Below are 8,071 nucleotides of genomic sequence, written 5' to 3' on the forward strand. Positions count from 1 at the left end.
TTACCAAATTGGAAATTATTTTATATGAGAGATCAGAAAAAAAATAACAACAAAATAGTTTATTGCACTTTGATGATGTAACTTGGGGTTTACAACATGTGGTTACATCCATTAACTCTGAGCAACCCGGAGAAGTGTCACTGTGCTAATACAAAGAATTGAACTATCAGGTTAGACTCCATGAATCAGAGACCGGGCCTCTGATCTGTCTTGGTTAATAATTTCAAGCATACAAAAAATCAAGGGGCATAGTCAGACAAGGAGAGGTTGGGACATCCTGGCAGCTCCCCAAACCCTCTTGTTTCACATCAGACACAGGCTTTCTGACTCAGCAGATACATTCTCTAAGTGAAGTGTGTGAATAATCTTACACTGCAGAGAACACTTTCATTTACATCCCAGAGGGCTGCGCAGGTTACATGATGTTCTCCAGAGAGACAAGCCTTATAAATCCAGAGATTCTAGGTTTGTTTACTATAAGCAATGCTACACTAGAATCATTCTGTTAATAGAAATCCATAGCTAGTACTCTCTTTCTAGTAAATGCCATTAATCTATTTACTAAAATATCTGGCATCAGTATGTTTACAAGAAGATGAAACCACATCTACTGCTTGCTCGTTTTCTGCTGGGATATTCGTCTATAATCTTGAGAGAAATAAATCACAGGCCAGCTAGTTTAGTTCCTTCCTTTCTTCTCAGTCTAAATAAATTGAAATGTAATTTATGAGTTAGGGTACAGCCTAGACTTAGTTCTTACTCTATTGACTAGCCTAATTTATACTCTCTGTGTCTGAGTTATATTGGAGGGCTCACATTCTCTACAGGAGTCCTCTCTAAGCCAGTGTGTGCATCTCAGGAGAATATCTGCTTCATAGACTTGTATCTTGCCACATTACTAGGTTGATGACATCGAACAGGTAAGAGAGTGTTTGAGGTTTCTCTTCCTGGAGCACCCGCTCACTGGGATTTCAAAAATAGCTATGTCAAAGGGGACAAAATGACTGTGAGTACCATGTGTGTAAAATTACTTACTGACATTTCAGAATTCTATGTACTTAGGAATCAAATTGATCATTTAATTGTCTCAGGATATATTGAAAATGTTAATACCCCTTAAAAAGAAATTATGGATACAGTTGTTAAATTAACTTTAATAGCAATATTTTAGAATTATGTTTTCTATTAAGTGAAGACTATCTAAACTATAATTTACCTTTTATTGCATTTAATATTATCATGTGGAACATGAACAAATAAATCCAAAATCTGATTTTATAGAGTAAGTTATCTAGTTGACTGTCTACATATATCTATATAATATTGAATTTAATTGAACCTATAGAAAGAAATACATATAGAGATATATCTTTTAGTTTAAGATTAACCTTATAATGAGGTTAAAAGAACATAACCCAGGAAGCAAAATATAAATTACACTAAACTTAGTTTTTGTTTTTCTTAAACTTAGCTCACATTTAAATACACATAAATGCTTTGTGATGCTACACTGTAGTTTCCCCCAACTTGCCTCCAAAATTCCCAAACATTATTATCCCCTCCTGGAATTCTGTACATCTAATCTCCCCCCCCTCCCTTTTCCTGCCTGTGTAATTTGCAAAAAAAACCTCAGGTATAGAATCATTAAGGTTTAAGACTGAAGAAGGAAAACCCCTAGGTCAGTGGTCAGCAAACTCATTAGTCAACAGAGCCAAATATCAACAGTACAACTATTGAAATTTCTTTTGAGAGCCAAATTTTTTAAACTTAAACTTCTTCTAACACCACTTCTTCAAAATAGACTTGCCCAGTCCGTGGTATTTTGTGGAAGAGCCATATTCAAGGGGCCAAAGAGCCGCATGTGGCTCGCGAGCCGCAGTTTGCCGACCACATACCTAGGTAAAACCAGGACCTCCTTTAAAAGAATGGGAATGGAGAGATTGTAATCCTTGGGCATTGATAATATTGGTCCTGTCACACTTTCCAAAGGTCAGTGTCTCTAGATCAGCAATAAACTATGTCACTTATAGATGCCCTCAAATTACAAACTAGTGTCATGTGCGTGTGAAATACTACATTTTAGGCTCCAGGAACTCTTATTTCCATGGATTTTACCCCACATCTTATCACACATACTATGACAAAATGAATTAAATATACATTTAAACTGTATAATAAGAGGTTATTTGTAATTTTGCTCTTTAAGTAATTTAGTTCATTTAATTTACAGCTGGATATAAGTGATTGCAAGAATTCCTTAAAACAAACAATTTTTGAGATTTGTTTTTTGTTTGTTTGTTTTTGTTCATCCTTACTCAAGGATATTTTTCTATTTCTTTTTAGAGAGAGGGGGTGGGAGGAGGAGAGACAGAGAGATAGGAATATCAATGTAAGAGAGACACATCAATTCGTTGCCTCCCACATGAGTCCTGACCAGGGCTGGGGATCGCCCCTGTGACTGAGGTATGTGCACTTGACCAGAATGAAACCTGGGACTCTTCAGTCTGCAGGCCGACATTCTATCCACTGAGCTAAACTGGCCAGGGCAAGAACTGTTTTATTTTTTAACATAATATGATTTTCAATTGCAATCATGTGTGAGCTTTACATTTATACAGGTTTACAGGTATTCGTATGGAAAATAATACAATTAATAATAATACAAAAATAAGCTGTGTTTTGTGCATTCACAACTGTAAACCTGCTCTTTCCCACCCCTGTACATTAAAAAGGATGAAATTCTCTACATTGTCTCCAGAAATGTATTACACTTATTGAGATTTTAATTTCCCTTTATGAACCATTTACCTGAGGAAGAATTGGTTTTTACAGAACCAATAGCATTTGCATTTAATTTCCCTCTCTTCCAAGATAAATACATTATTAGTTCTAAGAACTCCACTAAACAACCTAAGTAGGGGTTGTATCACCTTCAATGCTTCAAGTGGTAAGTTTATTCTCTTTATATGCTCTTGAAAATGCAGAGATTATGTGTTAGAACCACAAGAGTGGTCTCCCTTTGTGCTTACTCTGTTACATTAGAAGAAATGTTACACGCTCCACAACCCAGGTCATTATTAGCTGGCTTTGGAGAGTAACCTGATCGAATTAGAAAAATGGGCTTATTTTATCTCTATGTCCTCATATGTGGGATGATTCTGCAAAGAGTAATATATATATTTCAGCTTGCCCAGTCTACACAAGTGCCTCAAAAAACAGTTTCATTTGCATTTCTGCTTCGTGTACACTATAAGGTTCAAATCCCCCCTTTTCACCTTTATTCATAAAATCTTGAGAGGCAGGAGGACAGTGGGGTAATCAGTCATAACCAACAGTGGTTCCTCTCATTGGAATGAGACCAAAAAAGGGCTAATTTTAGAGCCAATGACACTTGTTATACATGACATCTGATTTATGACATTTTAGTTTTTTTTTTTTTTTTTTTTTTTTTTTTTACAGATAAACCCTAAACACTTTCTGTTACATTCTGTGCTTGAGTCTTCTCTCTACAACTTGAAATTGGTATAACTGTTTGTTATTGTTTGGTATAATCTCTCAATGAGTAGACTTTTAAAGCCCATTTGTAGAGTGCAGCAGCAGCAAAAAAGTACAAGTACATAGAATAAGGATTATTAAAAGAGCAATTAAAAGAGCAATTCATTTCAGCTATCCTGTTAATTTGAGAGTTATAAAAGAAAACCAGACCCCAAAAAACATGATTTCATGATATAAAACAGACTGTATATAAAATTTCCAAAAAAAATGGTCCCAAAACAACCCAAGTAAAACAATTACAATAAACATTTCCAATACTCCTAACTCAGTTTTATGTCATTAAGTTTTATGTCATTATGTCCAACAGTGTGAGGTCAGCAGGGTACTACTACTCAAAGTCACCTGCTTGTTTTGCTGCTTTTGGGTTTCTAGTCTGTCATTCAAGAATTCATCTGCCCTTTGAACTGATTCTCAGAATCCTTGGCACAGGTCTCTGTTTTGAAGTTCTGAGGCTATATTTGTTAGATGTTTCTTTCAGAGGGATTACCAATTAGCCTCCAGGGTATTGCAGGATGCCTCATGCCAGGTAAGGGGAAAACAAAAACTACATGCTGATGAAATAATGATGGATTATGTTATTTTATTACAATAAACGACAGTATCTGAATGACATAGAGTGGAATCCTCCATTGGGAGTAAATATATGACCACATCTGTAATTATTTTAAAAAACTGGGGGACCTGGGTGTTGGGTGGCCCATTGCCTGCACGTAGCCCACGGAGGGTGTTCCAAAGTCGTTTCCACAGTATGTCAGAAATATAGGTGGAGTAACTTTTTTTTATTGAGGTATAATTGACGTATAACATTATATTAGTTTCAGGCATACAACATAATTCCTTATTTGTGTATATAGAATAATGATATATTTTCTTCATTCCGTATTTAAATAATCTATGTTATTATGTTTTCATTAATGTAATCCTCTTAGGTAAACTTTTCACGTAGATTCTTGCAAGGGGAATATATGCAATATGGTGACTTTCAAGCATTGAGTTTGTTTAAAGGAATGTGAACTCATCAATTGATTAGAAATTTACTGGATGAGATGGGGTGTGGAACTATAACCCCAAAGCTTAAGCCAGAAAAGATGTGACTGAGTCACAACAGGGAAGGATACAACTGGTGGGCCTTATGAGTTCTTATGGAGCAAAAAATACTTTCAATAAGATAGTATAAAATATTTAAATATTTGTATCAGTACATACTTCCACAGTAACAAGTTTCATAGATTAAATTTTTTATACCTGTATATATAACTCTGATTATTCTTTTTGCCTTTGTGGATAAAATCCAGATATTTTTATACCCATGACAGAGAAAAATGAATCCTTTTATCTTCTTATATTAACCCAATGAAAAATTAAATGAACAAGAGGAAATGTATTTATTTGAAGGACACATATTTCCATATTTATAAAGAAGTCGCCGAACCTATAAATATTTCCATATTTATAAAGAAGTTTATGAAGTGGCTCACTACCTAGTTAATTATTTGGTTATGCTAGCTTAGTTAGTGCGGGTTGGTATTAATGAGATAACTAACTTTTCAAAATCATTCAAAAAGTTGAAGTTTGAGTGAAAGTTAAATATTCTTGGCAGGTAATATGAAGGTGATGACAGACTCTTCACTCTGACAATGACATTCTTTCAGAACTTTGACCTCTTTTTCAGTATTTCAAATTGTAAAACTCCATAAATTAATTTTCCTCTGGTGAGGAACTATCAGCAAAATGCATTGCCATCTTTAACTGTCAAGTAATTTATTGTCTAATATTAGAACAAGAGAGATCTAAAAATAAGTGGATATCTTTTCCTACCAAGTGCATGAAACATCTTCTCATCTGACAAATTTAAAATTTATATTTATCAATATAGGAGAAATATGTCAAGATACCAAAGTTTAAATTCATTCTATTCTATCCACCTATAGTACAATGAGCTGTCATGCATGTCACAAGCAAATACTGTCTGAACGTCTGTCGGCTTTGAACTTGGGGAAAGTCCTTTTCACTGAATTTTTGTTTTCTATTCTCACTCACCATCAAATCTCTTTTTGAAGTTTTAAACGCCAGTTTTAAAAGCAGGTAGTATAGAAAGAAAAAGCACCTTCAGAATATTTTCTATATAGTTTACAAGTCAAATATATTTTAATATTACAATATCGCCATGCTTCCTTTGCATATAAAGCATATTGTTATTAATATTACACGAATGCAAAGGTAGGCAAACCTCACCCTTAAAATTGTTTAAATTTATTTAAATTAATTTTTTAAAATATTTTTATTGACTTCAGAGAGGAAGGGAGAGGGAGAGAGAGATAGAAACATTAATGATGAGAATCACTGATTGGCTGTCTTTTGCACAACTGCCATAGGGGATGGAGTCTACAACCCCAGGCATGTGCCCTGACCTCTTGGTTCATAGGTCCATGCTCAACCACTATATTTAAATTAATTTTAATTTAATGACTATAAGTGAGACTGCATATTATTTACTAAGCTATAGATTATATATGAATATACTAAGTCTTTTAACAAATGCAACTTCAGGGGGATATTTAAAATATTAATTGTTTTATATGGAAATATTATTTTATAAAAAAGCTATTTTTTTGTGTTATTAAAAAAAAACATGAGAGAAAAGTTATACAATGGGACTTGCTCAAACACAATGCTCTATACCAGTGATGGGCAACCTTTTGAGCTTGGTGTGTCAAACTTCGCCAAAAAACTGAGCATAACTCGGGTAGTGTGTCACTTTGAGGAAAAAACATTATTTCGCAAATGTTTTATCCTCAGGAGCAGCAAATGTTTCATCAGCGGCCGCGTGTCATCAGAAATGGCTACGCGTGTCAGTGCTGACACGCGTGTCATAGGTTCACCATCACTGCATACAATTTCTCATGAGATTAGTGGATGTCAAAGTAAATTTGTACCAGAGTCCATTAAGTTTATGGAATGATGAAATAATTTTATCTGGTTGTTATTTTGTTATTTCAAAATGCATTGTGCAATATTTTAGAAATACAGTCATGTATAAAGAATGATATAATAAGCCACCATTAAAATATAGCACCATTAAAATTTAAATAAAAATAATAAATATAGTTTAAAAATCTCTTGTGTAATGTTCCCTGATCTCAACCTTAACTTCTCCCCCCTCCCTACCCCTTCCATAGTAAGCAAATACTCTCCATAGTGTGTATTTCTCATTCACCTAAATTTGCATATATCCTTACTACATATGTTTATAAATAACTATCTAGTATTAGTCTGCAAATTTTAAATGTTATGTTATAGGTGCCTATTGTTTCTATCATCTATGGTTTGTATTCAGGAATATAGTTTATTCCATGTCATACATACACTAAGATGTATTCAGAACTGTTATGTTGATAACATTAAAGTTGCTGCCACTGATTTTTTTTATACAAACAAGCTTGATGAGAACATTTCTATAACTTTTGGGCACAGATGTGGGAACTTCTCTAAGGTATATACATAAGAATATAATTATTGTTTTGTAGAATAGTTTATTTTTAAAATACATCAGATACTGCTAAATCTCACTCCAAAAGCTGAAACAATTTGCAATTGAAATATTAGTACATAAATGTTTCATTTTTTTTTGCATATTTGACAATACTCAGTATTGCCAGATTTTAGTGGTTCTCAAAGGAAAATATTCATGGCCCCAGGGTAATGCCTAGACATTTTTCCTAGTGTGATCCCTAGAAGAAAGTTGTGTTTTTAATTATGAAAAAATATGTAAAACATAAATTTTACCATCTTAACCATTTTAAAGGTACAGTTCTGTGGTACTAAGAATATTGTACAACTGTCACAACCATCTATTTCCAAAATGTTCATATTCCTAAAGTAAAACTCTATACCCATTAAACACTAAATCCCTATTCTTCCCTCTTCCCAGCTCCTGGAAACCACCATTCTACCCTCTGTCTCTATGAATTTGACCACTCTAAGTATATTACTAGTATATATATCTGGAATCAAACTGTAAATGTCTTATTTTGTTGTTGTTAATCTCACCCGAGGATATTTTTCCATTGATTTCTAGGGAGAGTAGAAAAGAGAGGAAAAGATGGAGAAAAATATATGGATGTGAGAGAAACACATCAATTGGTTGCCTCCTGCAAGAACCCAGACCAGGGCCCAGGCCTGGGAGGAGCCTGCAACCAAGGTTTGTGCCTTGACCCCAATCAAAGCGGGAATCCTTTGGTCCACAGGCCAACACTCTATCCACCTGGCCAAACCAGCTAGGGCTGTAACTGTCTTTTGTTCCTGGCTTATTTCACTTATTTTAATGTGCTCAGGTGCTTTTGAGGTGTAACATGTATCAGAGTCTCCTTCCTTTTTAAGGCCAAATAATATTCTTTTGTGTGAATATATCACATTTTGTTTATCCATTCATCTGTTAATGGACTTGGGTTGTTTCCACCATTTGGCTATTGTAAATAATGCTTTTATGAACATGAGTGTTTAAATCTGTAAAAGT

This window comes from Cnephaeus nilssonii, assembly GCF_951640355.1.
Source record: "Cnephaeus nilssonii genome assembly, chromosome: 2".
Lineage (NCBI taxonomy): Eukaryota > Metazoa > Chordata > Mammalia > Chiroptera > Vespertilionidae > Cnephaeus > Cnephaeus nilssonii.